Source organism: Petaurus breviceps, unplaced genomic scaffold, assembly GCF_028583685.1.
Source record: "Petaurus breviceps papuanus isolate PSGF00001 unplaced genomic scaffold, PetGlider_PUasm1.0 91133, whole genome shotgun sequence".
Lineage (NCBI taxonomy): Eukaryota > Metazoa > Chordata > Mammalia > Diprotodontia > Petauridae > Petaurus > Petaurus breviceps.
Window position 1 is genome coordinate 46,397,669 of NW_027187419.1, and position 25,065 is coordinate 46,422,733.

Here is a 25,065-nt window from a genome sequence, read left to right on the forward strand (position 1 = left end):
AACCATTGTACCATGCAGGCTCTCTTCTGATTCTTGGTGAAGAATGAAAAAAGAATGATAAACAGTTTTTTTGCCCTTAAGTAATTTATAATCTAATTGAGGAAACAAAATACAAACCCATTAAAAAGAGAAATGATATTCAGCTTCGTTCCAAACAAAACTAGGAAATATCCCAATTCATTCTGCACCATTGCCAATTCTTTTCTCCACACCTTTCAGGGTTTCTGTCTGCTATCAGTTGCCTTAGGGTAACTCACCAGGCTTTGTGGTGAAAATGACCTCAACCTTCACACTGGCTCCTGAGACCAATGATTAACTTTTTTTCCCCCAGGACGACTATTGACTATTTACACTGAGTCTTTACTTTCCTTGCTTTTAACTAGCTTTGAATGTGCAATAAGACTGTGCTTCTCACCCTGAGGTTGCTAATGAACTCATTCCTCTCTTGGCCTGAATCTTGGCCTGCTCCTCATTGCAATGACTAGCCAGCAGGAAGGAATGAAAACTATTCCCGGATTTTCACATAGCTGGGAGGAAAGCATGGAATGAGTGATATGGAAAGACTGTTGAGAGGTCCCTCTGCAACAGTAGAGTCCTGGGGTAATGCAAGGCCTCATCCATGTGCCCAATAACTGCCTGTCTTACAAGAAGACAAACAAGGACATGGAGCAGGGGAAAGGCTAAGTAAAAGGGGTAGGACTATTTAACCCAGTTCACTCTAACTTCAAAGATCCTTTAAAAAATTCTTTATGTGAAGGATTCTTATACAGAGGTTGGTGAATGGTTCTTTTCTCTCGTGACTGAGGTTGAGGAAGGAAAGACTAAGAATAAGTAAACTGGTACTAAAATAGAGGGAACATAAAGAATCTGAAGTAAAATTAAGTGAAATTAACCAAGGCAAAATGTAACAATGAGCCTGTGAAAGTCTACCTCTTTGGTGTACTTTGAAAATATGTGGTTGGGGCAGCTAGGTGGCACAGTGAATAGAGCACCAGCCCTATCAGGGCCAACCAGGAGGACCTGAGTTCAAATCCGGCCTCAGATACTTAACACTTATTAGCCGTGTGACCTTGGGCAAGTCACTTAACCCCAGTTGCCCTGCATTCCTCCCTCCAAAAAGCAAAAAAAATTAAAAAATTAAAAATAGGTGGTGGTGGTGGTGGTGGATCCTTCTAAGAGGCAAAAGGACAGAGGCTTGGCAAATTATCTGGGAATAACAAAGATGTGACCTGGCTAAGATGAGGGAGGGAAGAATTTTGGGATATGGGGAGAGGGACAGATTGTGCTCAGTGGCAGCCTGATCACAGAATTAGGCTGAGAGTAGCTGGGCTCTCAGTTTTATGCCCAGTTCTTGGCTTCCCACCCTCCCTGCTCACTTCTCTCTCACACTCTGCTCCCTAGAGCTGCACTTGCATCTGGAGGCAACACTCGTTGTAGAATGGGCACAATCCTTCCAACTAGCTCCTTGTTCCTGGAACCAATTCTCTCTGTGTTATGTGTAATTGAGATAGCAGCCTTTCGGCAGACTTTGATCTACAAATTTTGGCTCTCACAGTTGGCTTCATATTGTGTGAGTGTGTATATATTGAGGTCTTTTGTCTTCAAAGGCTCTATTAGGTTGGTGTTACTGTCCTTGTATGATAAAATGCCCACCTCTGCTGATACCTTCTGAGCACCTGGGGCTTCTTTCAATCATAACTTCAGGAAGATGCCCCCCTTCCCCCATTTATCTCCTGTGTTGCTGTTCAGTTGTTTTTCAGTTATATCCGACTCTTTGTGGCCTCATTTGGGGTTTTCTTGGCAGAGATATCAGGTTTACTATTTCCTTCTCCAGCCCATTTTACAGAGGAGGAAACTGAGGCAAACAGACAAATAAGTGATTTATCCAGGAACACACAACTAGTAAGTGTTTGAGGCAGGATTTGAATTCAGATCTTCCTTACTCCATTTTGCCACCTAGCTACCCCCTATCTTTTTTCATAGGAGGTCACCAGAAGTCACATTCTCAGAGCAATCATTTCAACACCAACAAAAGTGCTTTATTATGTTGTAAGTGTATGTCGTATATTTTGTTCATAGCAAGATAAGATATAAACTTCTTGAAAGCAGGGAATGAGTCCCTTTTGTCTTTGTACCCAGAGCACAAAGACAGTGGCTCACAGAAAGCTCACATTCCAACAGGGAAAGCAACACATATGGAAAGTTTCAGCTGCAATTTGGGGGGAAAGGTATCATCTTCCTTAGGATGCAATGGGAAAACAGATGGTGATGCTTCTTTTTTAACGTTATTTTCACTGACAAAATCCTATCAGTTTCTGATGCTGAATTATTTAACAATGCCAAGGATTTGGGTGGTAAAGATTTTCTTTTCTTGGTCTTCAGTACCTGTGGCTATAGCCCCTACAGGACCAATTGCCAGACTATATCTTCACAGGGGTTGCCTCCCAGGGTGCTCTCTGAGGTCTTGGACTGGAAATATTGGTATTCCAAAAGCTCTTTGGTTCATGTCCTGGTCTATGTCCCCTGGGAATCTGAGAGGAGATGGTAATCAAGGTGATGGTGGGGATGGGTTGGTGGGGGGGGGAGAGAAGTGGGGGAGGGAATTGCAACTTCCACCTTCCAGGGTCAGCATTGTTGTGAAGGTAAAATGAGATAATGTTTGTAAAGTATTTCACAAACCTTAAAGGGCTGTACAAATGCTGGTTATCGTCAGTTTAGGAGATCTGTCACAAGTCTGTTGTGGATGCTTCTCCCCACCCCTTCAGGAATTGTTCTAGGCAGGGCCAGATCCTCCTCGCCCTGAATTCTTGAAAACTCTAGTTCACTTTGCTTCTATCTGATTTAATGCTGATTTTGCACTATTATACCCTGGGTCCACTGAAGAAGCTTGTTCCCCTTATTCCTACTTTTGACTCAGGTTCAGGATTGGGTTAATGATGGAGTTAAAAAAAAATGGACAGTTGATTACATAAGGGAAAGAATGCGCAGCATATCAGTGGGGGTGCTATTTTCTGAACAGTTTGTGCCTTTGGCACCCTTGAATCAATCCACATATGTCTTCTACCTCCAGGGAAGTCTGGCCAGGATCATGAAATAGTAACAATGCCTGGCAACACTCCTCTCGCTAAAACCCTATTTTATCCTCTTTCTGTTCCTGCCATACACTGCTAGGGGAATCACATTAACATTGAGAATGAGATTTACATACGCATATTAGGAGAAGAATAGACTCCTGAAAAGGAAACCACCGACTCCAACTCTGTAATTGCTGTAGATATCCAAGGTGTCAGGCCCCTGCTACCTAGTGAGGCTGCAAACCAGCTTTTTCATCATAAAGAAATAAGCTGCCAATGATTTTCATAGCTTGATTAACACCCTTCAAGCCGATCTCCATTGGCCTCAGAAAGGAAGCCCAAGTAAGACAGATGTTTTCTATTACTTGCCTGTGAGGCAGTCTAATGAAACCTCTATAGCCCAAGTTTACTAGGGGAAAGGGGCTTAAAACAAACAAACAAAAACAAACACTGATCAATACCTGAGCTGCAGTTCCAATGAACTGATAAATAGGCAACAGGCCACAAGCCCAGATGGTTTGCCACTGAAAAGGAGAGAAGAAGATGACTGGGGCATGAGGGAGAGATTAGAAGCCAAGGAGAGGGAGGAAGGGGAAAGCTTGTGACAAGCATGTGAATGAGCTTCTCAGGAAAGAGGTGGAGGGATGAGAGGCTCAGAACACAGAAAAGACCAATGAGATTTTTACAGCATCAGGATTCCTTTGCTCAGGGAAATAGTCTGGTCTGAGCAGAACACAGAGGGGAGGGGGCCTGGCAGCTAGTCTGCTGAGCTCTGCATTCATGCATCAGTGGGTCTAGAGAACCTGGCTTCAGCTTCCATGTGAATAATGAAAGTGGACATTCCCTATATCCCTGTTTCTTATCCAAGGTAATTAAAATCTCACCCTACCTAACTGTTTTCTCTTTACACTGTCCTGACTATGCTCTTTGGAGGCTTTTCCCCCTGGTTTAAGGGTCAAATACTTTGAGTACTTTGAATGTCAATGCTTTTGTTCTACCCTGGCCTCAGCTGTTGTTTCATCCAATCAATCAATCAATAAACATTTATTAAGTCTCTACTATGTGCCAGGTACTAAGTTACCCAAGCCCCTATCTCTGTGCAAGGAGGTGATGACCATATTCTCTAGAGAACAAAAGATTCTAGTCTCCAAAACCCTCACCATCCCCTCCCCAAACCCCAACCCTAAACACCATGCATTTATCCTCTTGGGAAAGGATTCTTCAATATAATTTGCTAATCAGTGTGATAAACAAAATTCAGCTAATACACGGACTAGGAATAGGGTGTAAAGTCGCCAAACTTCGTGGGAACTGTCATGTTCTAGTTCTGGTCCCACAACTGATAGGTTGCATGACCTTTTGTAAATCACTTAATCATCCTAATACTGCCTGCTTCTGCTTTGCTGTGGGTATTTCCTAAGATTTGATCTTGGGGCTCTTTCCCTCTCCCTTTCTTACACATCTAATCAGTTCTCATGGGTTTGCATGTCCTCTATATGTCAAGGACTCAAATCTTTATGTTGAGGCCATAATCTGCTTCTTGAATTGTAGTCCAACATTACTAAATGTAAATGCCTGCTAGGAATTCCACCTGAATGTCTCATGGGCCTCTCAAATTCAACCTGTCCAAAACAGAACCCATTATGTGTCCTTAAAACCCATCCCTCAGTCAAACTTATCTGATTCTGCTGTGTAGAAATGAGAGTTCCATAGCCTCGATACTACCATTTGTCTCCTCCCTCTCCCTCACTCCCTGGATCCAGTTAGTTGAAAAGTCTTTGCAATGCCACCTCTTCAACAACTCTCATATCTATGCCTTTCCCTCTACTAACATATCTCCCAGAGTTTAAGGCCCTCATCCCTTCTTGTCTGTCCTGTTGCTATGGCCTTTTAATTGCTTTCCCTGATTCTAGCCTAACCCCTCTCTCTAACCCATTCCAACACAGATGTTAATTTCTGCTTATTTCTTAAACACAACTCTGCCGTGTCACCCATCCTTGCTCAAAAACCTGCAATACCTCCCTATTTACTGTCTCTATGGTTAAACACAAATTCCTCAGACTGGCATTTAAAACCTGTTAAAATGAAGAAATTCCATTTCACTTCCCAGTTTTATTTCATATGACTCCCCTTTACTAATTCTTTGTTCAGTCAAACTGACATACTAGTTGTTCTTTATATATGACATTTCTTCTCCCACTTCTGTTGCCTATACACATGTCTCTACCTCCTGGAATGCAATCCTTCTTCTAAGTCCACCTCATTTCCTTTGAAATGCAACTAAGATGCCTTTTCCCATTGAGGCATTTCCTGATCTCCACCCTTGTCCTGATAATATTAACACTCTGTCTTGATGTGGCTTTGTAATTTTTTAAATTTACTCGTGGATATGTTTTAGTTTCCAAGTAGAAGGTAAATCTCTTAGAGGGGGTGGACTCTTTTCCTTTAGTCTTTGTATATTCAGGGTGTAGCCCAGTGCTTTGCACATAATAAATACTTGATAAATTCTGGACAAGTTGAATTGAACCAAATGAGTCACTATGTATTTTGGTTTCTTTGACTATAAAATGAAGACAGTAAGGAGATACTCTATTGTATAGTGGATAGAGAATTGGTCAAATTGACTGTGTGACTCTGGAGAAGTCACTGAAACTTTCAGTGCCCCAAGGTTTCCTTTCTGAGACTAAGCTGCAGAGAATATTCCAATTGGTAGAGTGATTTTCCTCACCCTGGAATTCCCTATACCAATTAACTCACAGGTATGTCTCCTATCTCTATGCTTCTCTATCCTAAGGTGGGCTTAACTTTTCAGGGTTGTTGGTAGAACCAGATGTGATGTGGAAAGGCACTTTCAAATATACAGAATGCTACATAAAAGTTACATATTATTGATTTCACTATTGAAACATAGATTGTATGTGTGTGTGTGTGTCTGTGTGTGTGTGTGAGAGAGACAGAGAGAGAGGGGGAGGGAGGAGAGCAAGAGGGGAGGGAGAGAAAGAGAGAGAGAGACAGAGATAGAGACAGAGACAGAGAGAGACAGAGACTGAGACACATAGAGAGAACTAGCTACTTATTGGCTTTTTGATATTTGTAGAAGGGGACACAAATTTGGAAAAATGTTTTGTGTAGTGTAAAAAGCAGTGGACTAAAAGCCAGGAAACCTGACTTCCAGCCCTTCCTCTCTAAATGATTATCTCTGGGACCTTGGGAAAGCTACTTCAGCTAACCCTGCCTCCATTCCCTGATTTGTCAAATGAGAGGTCTGAAAGAGGTGATAACAAAGGTCTTTTCCAGTCTCAATATTCTGTGACTGGGTTTCCCATCCCTTTGTTGGGCTAGTTATCTGCCTCTAATTAAAGCTAAATTACCCCCTCCACCTCCATTCCCAGATTTCTGACAATAAAGAAAGCTTCTTCCAGACCCGAACCCTGGAATTATGTCAGGATTGGAGTGCAGTACTCTGTTGTGCAAGGCACATTGCATAAGATGTGCACTTACTGAGTATATATTGGACAAAAAGAAACTATATATAGAATCTAAAAGTGGATGAGTTTTCAGGACCTATGCTTTAAATATAGGGTCTGACATAGTCATTAGCACCTCCAGGAGCAGAGCCTGAGGCAGGAATCTCTGGGGAAAATGTTTCATCCAGCATTGCTGATTCAGGAGGGACAGGTGAATCAGCAGTAGGCAGCTGGGGGCTTTGAATAATCAAAGTTTGCTCTGGGTGATGAAGTGGGCTCTGGACTGAGATAAGCAATTGGGTGCCTAACTAGGGCAAGCAAGTGGGCTCAAGGGACTAGCAAATGGTAAAAGGACATGGGAGGTTTTTTTTTTTTTCCTGATCAAGCCAGAGCCATCTGGTGATTTCTGTGTATGGAATCCATTTATCCTATCTCACATCTGGGGGGTAAGCTAGACTGCTAGGTCTTCGTTGTAGACAGTTTCTCAGAATCCTTCAACTTCACAAAAGCCACTTAACTGCTAAGTTCAAATTGGCCCTGACCACCTAGACTTCTATTGTTGCCTCTCACTCCTTTGGCTTCCTGTTGGCCTGTTCCCCACCCATCACAGAATCATAGAATGCTTGAACTGCAAAAGAACTTTGAGATTATTGAGTTCATATTCATTTGAATGGTAATCATAGAGGTGAGGTCATGAACTCAAGGTTACACAGTTAGCTAATGGCAGAGACAGGATTATGACCCACTTTTCCTGACTAGCAATAATTCAGGGTGATTGGGGCTTTGTCCCGGAGCACTAAAATTTAGTTGGAAAAATAAAAAATATCAAATTTTTTAAAAATTCTGCACTTTTAAGATTTGTTACATTTACATTTGTAACAATTTCACTCTTCTCTTTCAGCAGCAACACAGAAACTAGTTAGCAGCAGTAATTAATTTAAACTAGAAAGTTATCAGATGCTATACTTCCTCTTACCCAACAGCCAATTATCAGGTAATTTCCTCCCCAGACCAGTGCTACCATGTTTCCCTGATAATAAGACCTATCCCGAAAATAAGCCCTCCCCTTACTGTGTAAGATTCCTTTAAAATAAGCCCTCCCCCGAAATAAGCCCTATTGAGATTGCTACTGTAGTGAAGGTGATAAGGTGATCCCCTGCGCTACACGCTACATTAAGGTACACTCTGTATGCACCGTCCCCCCCCCCGTGAAACGCACGCCGTGCTCCGAGCTGCATCCAATCAGAGCTGCAGCAGTGAGCGCGTCATCCTGTTCTTCCCCAGTGATTTGCTTATTGAATAAAGGTACATTTTTTGTTCACATTTACCTGTTTATTAAAATTGCTGTCAATGTTCATTAAAATAAGCCCTCCCCTGAAAATAAGCCCTCTGGTGTTTTTCTGTCCAAAAAAATAATAAGACAGTGTCTTATTATCAGGGAAACACGGTACTCACCTTCTTCCTCAGTGGAAGGTGCCCAAGCAGAAGGATCATAGTATCTCAGGAAGTCCTTATATGGGGTCTATTGTCGCAGAGTAGAGTCTTCCAACAAGGCTCATATCCAAGGTTTTCCTAATTCTATGGTTGATTTAAGAGGTGTCTCGTGCTCTTAGCCCAAGGTGTCTTTCTCTGTTCCTTCACCTTGGTGCAAAAAATATTTTGTTATGGATTAGTTTCTAATGTTCAATCAAATGCTTTTTAGAAAAGAAAGCAAACATATCTGCCATTAGAACAGACTATTAGAGGCTCTAGCTCCAAACCTCAGAGGTCAAGATGGCAACCAGAGAAACTCCAGAATCCCATATCTGGGATTTTCCCACAATAACATGATAGGAGACATGTGAGGATATGCCCTTCATGGCTCTCAAACTCTCCTGCACATGGCAATTCTTCTTTGGTCGACCCCTCCCTGCTTTATAATGAGAACCACCTGCTGTGAAACAAAGCAAGGAGAAGAAAAGGAAGAAAGCTCTATTGTGAGCTGGAAATAGCTGCAATTAACAATAGCACATCAGCCAAGAGTACAGCCAGGAGTATGGAGGCCATGGGATATAGATCCAAATGGGTCAGAGCCAGAAGGGGCAAACTGGGAAAACCCTTTGGAAACTGACAGTGTAGGAATCCCAGCCCTCATCTAGGCAAAGAGGACTCTACTGGTGCACAAGGCATGTGGGAGTCCAGTGGTTTTCAGCACTTTTCCTTGAGAAGTCAATGATGATAAATGACCTTTCCAGATGAGTGAGGTAAACCTATGGAGAACCATCTGAATTTCAAGTCACAGGATAGGATTTTGAATCCCTGCTCTGCCACTTACAGGCTCTGTGCTTTTGGCAAGGCATTAAATTTTTCTGGGGCTTGATTTCCTCATGTATAAAATGAGAGAGGAAGGGTGTTAAACTATCAGCCCATGGTCTCAGCCCAGCAAGGGTCTCCAGCACTTTTGGAACCAGATTAAAACGTAATTGGAAAATGTTCAACAAAAGAAAAAAAAATAGTAGAACAGAATGTAGAGATGTTAATTTGTGTTTTTTTTAAATAGTATTTTTCCCCAGTTTCATGTCAAGAAAATTTTTACATTCATTTTTACAAAATTTTGAGTTCCAAAATTTTCTCCCTCCTTTCCTCCCCTTCCCTCTTCTGAAAATGGTAGGCACTTTGATATAGTTTATACATGTGCTCTTATGTAAAAATATTTCCATCTTAGTCACAGCTGCGAAAGAAACTGATCAAAAGGAAAAAATGAAAAAGAATAAAGTAAGTGAAAAATATGCTTCAATCTGCATTCAGAATGCATCAGACCTTTATCTGAGTATGGACTGCATCTTCCTTTGTGGGTCCTTTGTACTTGTCTTGGGATATTGTGTTGCTGAGAAGAGCTGAGTCATCACAAGATGTTGCTGATACTCTATAAAATGTTTTTATAGTTCTTCTCATTTCACTTCAAATCAGTTTGTGCACTTCTTTGCAGGTTTTTCTGAAATCTTCCTATTCATTGTTTCTTTTTCTACAATAGTATTCTATAACATTCATATACCACAGCTTGCTCAGCCATTTCCCAATTGATGGCCATTCCCTCAATTTCCAGTATTTTTCCACCACAAAAAAGTGCTGCTATAAATATTTTTGCATATGTAGGTCCTTTTTACCTTTTTTATGATCTCTTTGGGATATAGACCTAGTAGTAGTATTGCTGTATCAAAGGTTTGGTTGCCTTTGGCTATCTTTCCAAATTGTTTTACAGAATGGTTAGAACAGTTCACAGCTCCACCAAAAGTGCATTAGTATCCCAATTTTCCCACATCTTCTCCAGCATTTATTATTTTCCTTTTCTGTCACATTAGCCAGTCTGATAGGTATGAGGTGGTTCATCAGAGTTGCTTTAATTTTCATTTCTCCAATCAAAAGTTATTTAGAGCACTTCATCATATGCCTATAGATAGTTTTTATTTCCTCAGTCTTCTGCAGCTCCAGCTTGTCTTTGGAAATCCTCAGCAGTTTGACTGGCCCTTGGATGCAGCAGCTCCATCTTTACAGTGTCTCTCTGCTTCAAGTGTGTTTCTTGTAAACAAAATATTGTAGGATTCTGTTTTTTGATATGATCTGCTATCCTCTTCTGTTTTAAGGGAGAATTCATCCCATTCACATTATAGTTATGATTACTACCTGTGTATTTCCTGCCATCCTATTTTTCCTCTTGTCTGTCCTCTCTCTTACTGGCTCAAAGAGTGAATTATGTAAACAATCAGTTGAATATAGAAATTTATCTTACTGAATAGGGAAGTAGGAGGGGAGATCAAATAAAAGATAAAAGATATCGTTTAATATTGCAGCTGCGATGTACTGTGTAATCCTGATTGTTACTCCTTGATATTTGAATTGTTTCTTTTTGGTCACTTATAGTATGTTTTCCCTTGACCTGATGGTTCTGACATTTGACTGTAATATTCCTTGGAGCTTTGATTTTGGGATCTCTTTCCTGAGGAGATTGGTGGATTCTTTCAATGCCAATTTTACCCTCTGGTTCCAGGACATCAGGGCAGTTTTACTTGATAAATTCTTGAAAGATGCTGTCCAGGTCCTCCTTTTGATTATGGCTTTCAGGTATTCCAATGACTCTGATATTGTATTGCTTGGATCTATTTCCCAGGTCAGTTGTTTTTCCCATGATGTATTTAACATTTTCATCCATCTTTTGATTCTTTAGAGTTTGTTTGATAGATTCTTGATGTCTCATGGAGTCATTAGCTTCTACTTGCCCAATTCTAACTTTTGAGGTGTTTTCTTCAATTAGTTTTCATACTCTTTTTTTTCCCATTTGGTTAACTGGACTCTTTAAAGTATTGTTTCCTTCAGTGAGTTTTTGTGTCTCCTTTTCTATTTTGGTCAATTCTACTTTATAAGCAGTTGTTTTCTTTTTCCGATCTGTTGACTTTTTTCTCATAATCCTCTTGTATCACTCATTTCTTTTTTCCATTGTTCTTCTGCCTCTCTTGTATGACTTTGAAGCTCTTTTTTGAGCTCTTCCACAAGTTCTTTCTGGGCTTGAGACCACTTCCCATTTGTCTTTGGTCTTCTGTCTGTAGGTTCTTTTGATGCTGTTGTCCTCTTCGGAGTTTATGTCTTGGTCTTCCCTATCACCATAATAACTTTCTACGGTCAGATTTTGTCGTCATTGTTGTCTTTTGCTCATTTTTTAAATTTTTGGCTCATTTTGGACTTTTTCCTTTCTAAAAATTTGAGCTCTGCACCCAGGGTTGTAAGGGCACTGTCTCAGGCTTCTTGTGCCCATGGTTGCAGGCCCTGGTTATTTACCTGGTGTTGCACTGATGTTACCCTGAGGCCCACAGGGGACCCTTATGTCTGTTGCTGTGATGAGGGTGTGCAGTGGTGGGTGAGTGGTGCCGTTGGACATCGTAGGGATATGAAAGTCTACCCAGTGCTGACCTGGGGTCCTAGTGATTGTATCTGACATGTGCTGAGGTCCAGTGTGGTGCTTCTGCATTTCCCCAGGTGAAAGAAGAACATGGTGTTCTGGCCTCTGAAGGGTGCTTGTTTCCAAGGTGTGTTTTTTCTAAGCCAATATGTGGCTACAGGTACCTGTTTCTATTTGAATTTGATAGCACTGGATTAGATGACTTTTGAGGTCTGAGACAGGGAGCCAGGAAGAATTGAGTTTGAATCCTGTCTTAGATACTTACCACTGCGACACAGGGCAAGTCACTTACCGTCTCTCAGCATCACAACCCTCAATTTCCTCATGTATAAGATGAGAATAATGATAGCACCTACTTCCCAGGCTTGTTGTGAGGATAAAATGAGATAATATATTTAAAGCACATATAAAATGCTTTGCAAGTCTCCAAGTACCACATAAATATTTGTTATATAGCATAATAATTATGTTATATAATATATATTATATTACATTTATTATATCTTATTTGTCATATATTATTTGTTACAACATATTTTTCTTATTATTATTGGATGAAGGAAGCAAGGCATTAGGGAGATCATAGTCCTTAATATAAGCCTCAGTCAAGGAGAAAGATTCCACAAGGTAGCCAGGCATGGGATTCAACATGGTCAGAAGCATGAAGTAGGATGATCACTTTGGTAGTTGTGTGAAGGGTGGACTATAGAAAGAAAGTGAACAAAGAAAAGGGTCTAGATGCTAGAGATGTGATAATAGAAACAGTAAGATTTGATAGCTAATTGTGGGGTGAGAGAGCAAGAGGAGTCCAGAATAATGTCTGGGATCTGAATGTGGGAGATTGGAAGAATGGTGGTACTTTAAAAACAAAAAAGAGAAGTTTGCAGAGGAGAGAGTTTAAGGGAAAAAGATAATGGGTTCTGAAGATGGACAGTTTAAGATGACTCTAGGACATCCAGCTTGAAATGTCCATGTCCAATTGGGATTGATGATGAGGGAGAGGGGAGAGAAGCTGAAGTCGTCTGCATAGGAATGATAGTTAAATAAAAGGGAGCTAATGAGATTACCAAGCTTATTTTATAGGTGAGGAAACTGAGGCAGAAAAAGTTAGGTGAATTGCTCAAGGTCACACAGCTAGTGTCTGAGGATGGATTTTAACTCAGATCTTCCTGATTCCAGGACTTGCACTCCATCCACTGAGCCACCGAACTGCCCTGTGATTTGTCAATTGTCACATAATTAATCAGAATGAAAGACAGGCTTTGCACTCAGGTCTTTTTGACTTTGACTCTAAAATACTATGTATTACAACATATTCCTTCTCTGGTTAGCCATATATTTGCTTCTCTGTATACATAACTCCTTTGGGGCTGGAGTTATTTCAAGTTTTGTTTTGTTTTGGTCTGGGACTTTTTGATATTGCTATCTCTAGTGTCTTATACAGTTCATTGCACAAAATAAGAATTTAATGTGTCCAACTGAATTGAATTGCATTGAATTAGCAGTTGTTAACTCACTGCTGCCAGCATGAAGGTAAGCCGCATTGACATGGCAGGAATTGTGGGACAATAGGTTACAGACCATCTTGTATTTTGTGGGATCCCACCAGTCCCTCTTGATATGACTAAATGGTCCTGAAAAGTCCTTTGAGGGTTTGGCTTTCATCAGTAAGTGGTCTTTTCATGCCCTGAACAGCAGTCCACTATAAAAGGCTCTTTTCTGAATGCCTAAGCCCCTCTCTGGTGGCCCATTCGGCTCATTAGGGGACCATTTAGCTTATGACTGCTGCAGTGTGGGATACTGATGCTGGAAATGTATAAACTGCTGCCCTGGAGAATTGGGGAGGAGGAAGGGGTGGCACTGGCAGTAGGGAGCTCTTCTTCCGTCTGCACCTGCCAGGGAACATTTTTAGTGCCCTCCAGGGTAAGAAGGGAAGGCATGATCTGATTGCTATTCCCATAATTGGTGCTCTAGGAATACACTGGTATTTAATTAGGTTGATTCATTTTTGCTTCCAGAGCAGATCTTTCCAAACCATCAGGGAACTACACCATAGCCTGTCAAAAAGCAGTGCTGGGGTGGGGTGGACATACTGTAGACATCATTAATGAAGAGCCATTGGGACAGCCCTGCAAAACCTGCTACCGTTTTGCTTCTTGCAAGCTGTTGGAAAGTAAACTCCTGTGGGGCCAGGGCTAGGAATAATAATAATAGCAGTAACTCACATTCCTATTATAGCTTCAGGTTCACAAAGAATATTCTACAAACCACTATGGGGCAAGTGGCTGAAGCATTATGATCCTCATTTTACAGATGAGGAAATTAAGGCTGAAAGTAGTTGAGTAATGAGCTCTTGGTCATAAAATTTGACATGCATCAGAACTGGGACTCAAGTTAAATTTCCTGACTGCATCTAGCAGTAATGATATCAACAACCCTCCCTAGACTGAGGCTGAGAGCACAAGCTAGGAGAAACCTTGTACTGTACTTTACAAGATGGGCTGAGCCACTATGAAGTTCTCCCTTGTAATGTTTGATTGGGTTGTGTTTGACCTTTGTTTTTGAAGAGGACCATGGCATCAGGGAAATGATGACATGAATTGCAGTTGACTTTGATTTGGGTAAGGGAGGGTTGTGCAAGGTCACAAGCCTCACTTTCTCCTCTAGAGCCATCTGGGTTCAGTGACCTGATATTCATCAGGACGACTGGAGATGACCTAGGATACAATGGGAAACCCTGGCCCTTTTAGGCTACAGCCTTTTCAAGTACTCATTTAAGGTGAGGTAACACCCATTCAGTGAATAGACCTCTTTAAGAAGTGAGTCAAAGGATGACCCCTTTAACTAGCAAAAAAGAATGAAAGAAAAAATATCAGACTGGGAGGCAAAGACCTCAGGGTGGCTGTTCCAAAGAGAAATAGTTACCATTGACATCCACTCTAAGCCAGGAGGGCCCAAAATGAAGCCATTAAGTGGTGGCTGGTCAGAGACCTATTGTGATCCAGTCTATGAACTTCAGAGTAAACTACTTGAGTTTTATTATAGGTGTGGCAAATGGGGCTTTTGTCCCAAGCTAGGGCCCTTGAGGTCTAGCTATTGCTGGCTAGAAAGGGTATCAAATGATTGATGCAAAAGGTATTGTTGAGAGAAGGTGAAGAGAAACAGTTCTCCCATTGACTGCATGGGGATGACTCCAGAATCTGTAACTTTAGCTCCAGTCATTCTTCTAATCACATTAGGCATATCTTTTCTTACTTTCTATAATATAGTGTTACCTGGTTGCTCAATAGGTTCCACACATTCTACATATCTCAAAAAGAAATTAATTTTCCCTCAAGACCAAATCTTCCTCCTGACTTCCCTACTTCTGCTAATGCTATCATCATTCATCTAATTGTTGTTGTTCAGTAGTTCAGTTATGTCCTCATAACCCCATGGATCTCAGCACACCAAGCCATTCTATCCTCCACTATCTCCAGAAGTCTGTCCAGACTCATCTTGTTGCTTCCATGCCACTATCTATCCATCCCATTCTCTGCCATCCCCTTCTACTTTTGCCTTCAATATTTCCTAACGTGAGTCCTGTCTTCTCATTGTGTGGCCAAATATTTAAGCTTCAGGTTCAGCATTTGTCCTTCCAAAGAATAGTCAGAGCTAATTTCTTTAAGTATTGGCTGATTTGATCTCCTTGCTGCCCAAGAAACTCTCAAAAAGTCTTCTCCATCAGCACAATATTTAAATCCTTGAAGTCAGGTTTAGTCCCTCTTTCTCCCTACCTTGCAATATATCTCCAATTTGTCTCCTCATCTCCACTCACATGTAATGAGTTGAGTTGGGCTTGGAGATTTCTGGGGTCACTTTCAGCTCTAATGTTTTATTATTCTGTAATATTCAGATCAAGTTGATAACTGGGGTTCTGTAGTGAAAGGCCAAGCACTATGTTCCAACTCTTGTCTCAATAATTTGCTTATTTCTGAAAATAATCCCCTTTTAAGACATTTGTAGCAGTAATTTTTCCTTTCTTCCTAAGATCCATGAGGTGATGTGAAGTACTGAGACTTTCTTTTTGCACTGGTCTACAATGGAATGACCCCTGGATTTGTATTCTGCTGACCATTGGTTGAAAGCTTAGCTCCAACATACAGGTTATGTGACCATGGATAAATCATTGAACCTTTGTGAACTTTAGTCTATTCTGTCATGTTCTAGCTGTGTGACCTTGGGCAAGTCACTTAAACTTCCCATGCTTCTATTTCCTTATTTGAAGAATGAGGAAGTTGGACGAGGTGGCTTCTGAGGACCTTTCTAACTTTAGAGCGATGATCCTATAATCTTAAACGCGGGTGGTCATTCCTCACAAATTCCGTAGCTTTGTAAACCTGAAAGCGAATCCAATCCAGTCCAAAACGATAGACATTTATTAAGTGCCTACTATACACCAGGCGTTGTGCTAAGAACTAGGGGATATAATTAAAAAAAAGAAAGACAGTTCTTGCTCTCAAGGAGCATACAACCTTTGGGGAGGGGGGAGATAACACATTGAAACTCTATAAATGTGAGACATGAATTTTGGTGCTTCCATCTTTCAGGTGACTGTAGCTGAGTCTCTATCTGTGATTTATTGCCTGTCTTCATAGGAGGTTCTGCCTTTTCTGCTCACAGACTGAATGAACAGTATCTGGTTACTTTCACTGAAGATGGGCAGACAACACAATGTTCAAACAGGGAACCTAGGGAAGAAATTGTTCCTGGCATTCCTCTGTCCTCATGTGAGAGCTTGGAAAACTCTTCCCAGAAGAATCATAGCTAGATGAGGTCAGCCATAAGGAAAACCACTTTATCTTTTCTCTCTGAATTCCCACCCTGTCCTTTATACATTTTTGTCCCCACTTTTTTCTTCCCTGTCTTCCTCACTGCTCTAGCTCCTGGAATCTTAGCTCTAGTTGTAATGGAATAGAAAACAAGGTCTTGAAGAATTTCTAGACTGCTTTTTTCCCCACAGAGAATTTTAGAGAGCTCAGGATAAAAGAACACCCGATTTTGGAGAATTTTCTAAAGAAAATCTTCTCTGGAAATCCCTACTTACCTCATAATGTAATGGAAAGAGTGCAGGATTTGAAGATAGAAAACCTGGGTTCAAATCCTGGCTTTGCCATGTACTTTTTCTTTGACCTCAAGAAAGTCTTTTATTATCTGGGCTTCAGGTTTCTCATCTGTAAAACGAGAGGGGCTGGACCATATGACCTCTAAAGTTCCTATCAGTCACACAGCTATGACCCTCTCTAAAGAGGCAAACAGGCTTGGTTACAATGTACCAGAGTCAATATGGAATACTAGATGGGTCTCACAACTTTAGTTAGTTCTAATTCCACCTCAAACATCAACTAGATGCATGACCCTAGGCAAGACATTTAGTGTCTGTGCTCAGTTTCCCCATCTTTAAAATGAGGGCATTGTACTCAATGATCTTTAAGATCCTTCTCAGCTTAGAATCATGCGATTGTTTATTCATTCTTTCTTCTCATAGAGTACCATAATGCAATGATCTGTCTAAGCCTGATCACCTGTGTCCTTGTCCACAGCACAGGTTACTATACATATCTTCCATCACTGGCTCCACAATTCATATTTGGTTACTTTACTGACAGCTAGAAGTGGATCCCATAGTGTCATGGTTGTGGTGTTTTTCTTGTTTTGGGTTTTTTGGTAGCTTTTCATCTGGCTCTGTCAAACTCAAGTGCCACTGAAAAACATGAGTATAAGATTTGCATCCCAATCCATCCTAGACACTTCTGGCAAATGGCTGATCAATATATCCCAGTCCAAATCCAATTGCTCATCTGAACCACACAGGAGGATTCTGGGATTTATTGATTTGGGTCCATAGACATCTAGGGAGGACAGCACTACAATTGTGCTTGACATCCCCCCACCCCCAAACCAGCACCACCTAGGACCGTGCATTGTATTTTTATTCCCCTTGCCAATGTTGGTCTACCCCTGTCTACTATTCCTTACTATTCTGGCAGTTGTGTGACTTTGGCACGGACAGCATGTGCACACAATTATAAAGCACATCCTTTGACAGCACATTTACTTCAGCACGTTACAGCCGTGCAGACGCAGGCTGACCCAGTTAGCTCTACATGTTTTGTGATTCCAGTTAATTGTATATCAACTAATTGCATAATTCATTTATTAATGGACCAAATTAAACTCTAAGGGCTGCTGCTCATCTTTAGATCTTCAGAGCACTAGGGTTCAGGAGAAGCAAAGACTCAGGAGATTTTAGTCATTCAGATTCCCATCTCCCAAGTCACCCCCTCCCCTCTTTTTTTTTTTTTACTTTAGGGAAAGAGCTGTTTCATAGAATGACGAGATGAAAGATAAAAGATGTCACTCAGATGCAGAAACACCAGTTGGGACAAGAAGATGAGCCCCCCAGGTAAGCTCCCAGGACCTGACAGTTAGCTAAGAACTTTCCCCAGACTCCAGACTGCAGTCTGCTCTGATGCATGTGCAGGGGGCGGGCTCCAAGCCTACAAATAGAAGGAAAATGATTGATAAATAGAGACAGACACATACATAGATCAGCACAGCTGCAGCTTCCAAAGGTTTAAGAGAATGAATGCCATGTACCCTACAAAAAATCTACCCCCCCCCACTCCCTGTATCTTAACCAGAATACATTTGCTGTTCTATTCTGAGAGGAGGTGGAAATGAAACTCCTAAAGCCTAAGTGTCACTACCCTATTCTTTATATTTTTAAATGAAGAACAGATAAAGGAATTGCCTTAGCACAAAGGGATGAAACAAGTGTCTAAACAAATAGAATGAAATAAAATGTATATTGCAGATCTAGAACTCCATCCTGATTGCCAGGTTGGAAAAAAAAATAGAGAAAAGGGGGGAAAACAAGCCCCTGAGCAGACCCAAACCTTTCTTTCATGTATGATTGCACCAAATTAGCCCGATTGTTTGAACCTTCTGCACAGACTTGGATGTCTCAGTTGTGACTTTCACTGAGATTAATGCATTTAATTTACGCCTTTAGTATATTCCAGACACTATTCAGCAGCCAGTTGGGAGTTCCCTGTCCTATGAGCTGTTCCTTGGAGGGATGAGCAATAGCTGTCTCTCTATCCTGCTGCTGAGCTTTGAAGATAGCTAAGGATCTGTCTGTATTGCTAATACTTTTTTGACCTGGAGGTTGCAGTGTGAAAACTTGGGGAAAGAATTGCAATACAAGGAAGGAATGGGACAAAGTGGCAGGATTTGTCTGTTTCCCAGGAAGCCTGTTGTCTTCCTCTATTGTCTTGACTTCAATGACATCACTTAAATTCATCGTGTCTCAGTTTTCACATCTGCAAAATGAGGGAGTTGGGGTAGATGGCCTCCATAACCCCTTCTGACTCTGAGATATTCTGTAAGTTTTTTAAGTTAACAGGATTACAGTATCATTGATTAAGATGATAAATCTAAGCCAGCCTTCCCTACCTCCTGCATTTTGTAGACTCAGAGACTTACTAAGTCACTGAGAGATTAGTCAGTTAGTTGACAAGCATTTATTAAGTGCCTACTATATGTTAGACACAGTGATAAGCACTCAGCTTATAAAGAAAGACAAAAGATAGTCCCTGTTCTCAAGAAATTAACAGTCTGTGGAGGCAATATGCAAACATATATTACTAATATTACATATAAAATATAAATTGGAGACAATCAACAGAGGGAAGGTGCTAGATTAAGTGACTTGCCCAGGGTCACACAATCAGTCTCGGACAGAGGCAGAGTTTAAACAATGTCTTCCTGACTGGAAGGCCAGCTCTCTCTCCATCATGCTATATCTTCTCTCTCTCATGATAATGAGGCAAATATACAGTGCTATAACTAACAATTCTTATGCCCCAGCAATCACCACAAAACTCACTTGGGGAAAGCAGCAGACAAGGAATCCTCAAATCAACTTGTTAAGACAAGTTCAGTTTATCAGGAGTTAGGAAGGGGGAAAAGGGCATAAGACTCTGTGAAGCCAGAAGGTTGCTTCTTGTGGGTTCTTGTGCATCCTTTGTTTTCAAATAGGACCAATGGCATCACAGGGTAATGTCTTGATTCATGGGTGAATTGGATTAAAGTGAGGTAGATTTGCACAAAGTTGTCAGTCTCACTCTCTTCAATAGACATCAAAGTCCAGTGACAAAACAAAAGTCATCAATGCCCCAGGATGCCATAGATGATCTTGGCATCTTCAATGTCTGACCAAGCTCTAAGTTCTCCGCAGTGCCCATTTCAGTCGCCTTCATGGCCATTGGAAGAAATTGTTCTTCTCAGCTCATGCCACGGGGGGACATCTTCCCATATTTGGGGTATACATTCCCCTAACTCATTGATGGCTTTGAAGTCTGTTGATCACCTTCAATCTGGTTCAGTTTGTCTACTGAGATGGTTTTACTGGGATGTGGCCACTGCATATGTCACACCTTCTTGGAGCCATAGGTGAGAATTCCAGTTGGGGAAAGGGCAAAGTATGGCCAGGCCAGGGAGGAGCTCACCTGGATTGCAGTGTCTGGGGAAAGTGACACCATCTAGCAACTTTTTATATTAACTAATTATTCTTCTAGGTGCTGATCTTAATTTTTTCTACCTACGGAGGGACTATAAGGACTGTCAAGAACTTCTATGCTCTAGTCCCTGGGAAAGATCAGTCTTCTTCACCCTACTTTTCAATCCTGCAAATTTAGGTGAAACACAATGGAAATTTTAGGGAAATGATAAAATTATTTCCTCCTTCTCTTCCTTCCTCTCCTCCCTTTCTTCTTCTTCTTCCTCCTCCTCCTCCTTCTTTTTCCTCTTCTTTTTTCTCTTTTTTCATAGTAACAAGGAACTAAGAACAAAGTTAATATCCATTGATTTAGAAATGGTTAACCAAATTATAGCACATTAATGTAATGGTATAGCATAGCACTGTAAGGAACAATTATCATAAAAAATACAGAAAGGCATGGGAAGACTTACATGATAGATGATAGATATACAGATAGAGCATTCATTAAACATGTACCATGTACTAGGTAATGTGGCAAGCAATGGAGATATAAACATAATCAAGCAAGACAATCCTTGCTCTCTAGAAACATTCTAATAGGTGAAAACAACACACAAAGGGGAGCTGTAGTGTGTGAAGTGAGGGAAAGGGAATAAGACTAATTGGTGGCCAGAAAGTGAGGTGGAGGCTTGGTTCCAGGCCAAATAAGAAAAGGTTTTCCTATCAGTGATACAAAGTGAAGTTAGAAAAAACAGGGAAACAATAAACATAATACCTGCCAATAATATAGATGGAAAGAAAAAAAACAACAATGAAATAATTGAAACTGAACATTGTGAAATAAAAATGATCAAGATTGACCCCCAAAGAAGAGGTATGGAAAGCCTCCCTCCAGCTCCTTTGCAGAGGTGGGTGTCCATGGGTTGGTAATGTTGTATGCAATGCCTGACTTATTAACTGTATTCATCGGCTTTACTGAAAATTATTTTCCCTTTTAAAATTTTTTTGTAATATGGGATGGCTATGTGGGAGGGAGTAGAAAGAGTAATGCATGGGAAAATAGAGGTCAGATCAAAACAAAAAAAAATTACCAATAAAGATCTATTAAAATTAGAAATTATACTCTCTTGAGGTGGTATTATTTCTTATATGTTTATCCTTCTGGTTGGAGCCTAGGCTGGCCATCTGGATTAAAAACTCTCAGATGAACCTAAAGGATCGCCTTCGGCAAATCCAAGCCTCAGTTTTCTTTGTTATAAAACAGGAATTGTCCTTTATCTCACAGCTCCTTCTTCCCCTGACTTTGGAGACTCTGGGTTTTGTAGACCTTGGAAATAAGGCTCCAGAGAAGAGACAAACTATGTGTGTAGAATGATGTGTGAGTCTCAGAAGACTTCATCGTTCACTCTGAGCTGTTGGCAAGGATTCAAGTTGGTTCTTTTGTGACATTAAAAACTGCACTTCAGTGAGGAAAATAAACAGACAGAAGACATGAGCTAATGACTTTGGAAGGCCAGAGAGCAGCTGAAGTATTGTTTTTTTTAAATGCAATAGATTTTAAACGGCATTTCCAATAATGAATAAGTCACCCAATTACTGTGCATGCTTTCTTCTGAACACCTGTCCCAGAGATTTTCAATCCCCCAAGTGACTTTTATTTTTAACAATATTTATTATCATGAGTGTTATCACATTAGATGAAATCAGCTGGAGATAGAACCTGCATTCATTGATGGCATCAAAACAATGTGGCTTTTCTTTTTCTTATCCCCTCCCCCCATCCTCATTCAAAAACTATAACTTCCTTGCACTGTAATTTCTGCCAGTCCTAGGTGGATCAATGAAATAATTTCATAGCCTTCTTACAAAGCAAGGTCAATCACTTGACCTCAAAAGATCCCTAAGTATTATTTCACAAAGAACTTACTAAAGAGAAAAAAGGAGTTGTTTCATTTCCCATCTAAATCTTAACTTGCCTGCTAAATTCCTGGACTTTTGTGATGGGGGAGGGGGACAGTAGGTCTTTGAGGGCCTGCTGTAGCACCAATCAGGTGACCTAAAGGGAGAAAAGAATGCTGTCTACTCAAGATGATAGAGAAGACTCAAGAAAGGTGGCTAATTAACATACCTCTACTTTACTAGTTTTTATGACTACAACCTCACTGGATTTAGTGAGCATGGATTATTAGACAGGAGGATGACTTTGAAGTTAGAAAGAATGGATGTATGTATTAGCTATATGATCATGGAAAGATCTAACCCTACCTCGATCCTCTAGGAAATTCTCAAAAACTACAAGTTGTGGAACTGGTACAAATCTACCTTGGCAAATGGAGTTCCCACCCCAGTTAAATCACAAATCTCAATAAAACAATAAGAACTATATACCTAGCACCATGATTATAATTAGATAGTGTATGGTGATTAATGGACAGAGAGTTGACCTCAGAGATGAAAATCTGTCTTTAAGTTCTGCCCCTAACACAGAACTGAATGAATGACCGTTGGCATGTCTTTTAGTTTCCTTGTTCCCTAGGCAACTGGGACTATAAATTATAGAGCAGGTATCCATTTGCCCTGATATTAGGAAATTTCCTAAGTGGCAGTCCCCTCAAACCAATGAAATTAAAGATTCTGAAAAAACACTACTACTACTATTACCATGAAACAGGATGGCAGTTACTACATTCAAAGAGCTTCCAAACTAGGCATTTAGGAATTTAGGCACACCACTTGGAGTCAGGAAGGCATAAGTGCAAATTATGCCTTAGTCACTAACTATAGAACTGTGAGCAAGTGACTTAATCTGGCTCAGTCTCAGTTTTCTCATCTGTAAAATTGTTCATACTAGAATCTACCTCACAGGATTGTTAGGATCCAATGAGTTAATATATGTAAAGGACCTTTGCAAAACTTAACATTCTATCTACATACATGCCAGTCATTATTATTATGAATCACTGACTAACACCAATAAAGGAGGACACCCTCTATGTTCTGTTTGTGACTGTGGTCTCAGGTAAAAAGCATTATAGAAACATTTTTTTAATGCCAATATTGTTCTAATGTTATCATGAGGCTATGAATGAAAGCACAAATAAATGCATGAATGGATGAATGAAAAGGCTTTTTTTTTTGTATGCTTACTGTGTGCAAAATACTGTGCCAAACCCTGGAGATACCAGTAGAAAAGCCACACGTTCCTTGTTCTCAGGTGATTTTACATTCTAATGAGGGTAATAACACACAAAGAAGGTTTCGTTCAGCTGCAAGTCATATGGAAAGGCCCACTCCCCTCAGGGTATAGTAACAAAGCAGATGGTAATGCATCTTCTTTAATGTCATTCCATTAATAACCCCATATCCCTTTCTGATGTTAAGCCATTCGATGGTGCCAAGGGTTTTGATTATGAGAACTTTGTTTTTAGGATTTTTAGTAGTTGTGACTGCTGAGGATGTGGGGCTGCATCACTCATAGAGGCAGCTGTCAAAGTTCATCTCCATGAGGATTGTTTCCCTGTAATTATCACTATGGGATTGGACTAGATGAGGTAAGACTGGTGAGCTGTTCTTCAGTAGCTCTTGAACTCATCTTCCCATTAGTGGCATTTGATGAGCAATTGGGAGTAGTGGTGGTACTGGTAAGGTTGGCAGGTCCCCGATCTACACTGACTGTTCCCCTGGATAATTGTCAGTCCCTGACTGCAAACAGAATCAATGTCCTGGGGTGAGGTGAGACATGCTTCTATTATATAAGTCATAGAATACTGGTTTCTAAGAGAAGTTGAGAATTACCCAAAGGACAATTGAGAGATGAACAGACAGATTGGGCTGGACTGATCCCAAGATTGCAATGTAAAGAGGAGAATGCATTTCATCTCCTAGAATGGTGGCAGGGAATGACCATAAGCCAATATAGGAACTTGATGAAAGGGATTTCTTGGACGAAACAAGCTCCAGGGGTGGGGAACCTGCAACTTCATGGCCACATTAGGTCCTCTAGGAGCTCAAGTACAACCCTTTGATTGAATCCAAACTTCACAGAACAAATCCCCTTAATGAAAGGATTGTTTATTAAGCAAATCCCTGTGATGATGCATCATCAGACACCTTGGATTCTTCCTGTAGAGTAAAATCCCAAAATATATAGCTCACTCAATAAAGCATGAGGCAAATTCATAGAGAGAAGTTCTATGTCCAAATACTTGCTACTCCCTGTCTTCCCCTACCATGACATTGTAAGTCCCAACTCTGTGCCTCAGTCTCGTGCTATCCCTCCTATGTGGGATATTTCTTCTATTTCCTATCTACCTATCCAAATCTTACATACCCTACAAGACTCAGCTAATGTGTTCCTCATCTAGGAAGTTTCTCTGGACTACTTGAATCCTCAGTGATTTCTCCTTTCTCTGAACTCCTATGGCACTCAGATTCTTCAACACCACTTAAAACTTAGAGCCCTAAGCCAAAATCAGCATCTATTACAATAATCTAGGTGAGAAAAGATGAAAACTCAAACAAAGTCTTTGTAGTGTGATAGAGGGGAAAGGAATGGATGTGAGAGATGTGGTGGTGTCAGAATCTATACCAATTGGTAACTGATCACATCTGGAAGTTTCAGTGAGTAGGGGTGAAGAGTCAAGAACGAATCTGAGGTTATCTCCACCTGGGTGGCTGAAAGAATGATAAAATAGGGAAATTAGGGAGAGGAATGGGCTCTGACAGTCAGCCAGTCACATATTTATTAACTGCCTGCTCTATGGCAATCACTGTGCCAAATTCTAGGCAAAGAACAGCAAAAGATAGTCTCTGGTCTTGAGCTCCCAATCTAATTGGAAAGGGAACATGCAAACAACTGTATACATTCAAGTTAGGTACAGGATATATGGGAAATAATCAACAGAGGGAAGGAGGTTGGTCAAATCCCATCTTCCCAGCCATGGCAAACTAAGGGACTTATTTCCAACGCAACCACATCTACCCTCATCCTCCATCACTCTGCCCCCTCTTTGCCATCTTCCATTGTTTGTTGTTTTGATTAGTTTC

The 25,065-nt window shown here is 40.7% G+C and overlaps 1 long non-coding RNA gene across 1 annotated transcript; it reads left to right on the forward strand.

Moving 5' to 3' along the window:
• The first annotated feature begins 3,780 nt into the window (after positions 1-3,780).
• On the forward strand, positions 3,781-23,073 carry LOC138154796 (uncharacterized). Its single transcript, XR_011166681.1, has 3 exons — positions 3,781-3,942; positions 17,826-17,919; positions 21,305-23,073. It is a non-coding gene; the product is annotated as an uncharacterized lncRNA (long non-coding RNA).
• The last annotated feature ends 1,992 nt before the right edge of the window (positions 23,074-25,065 follow it).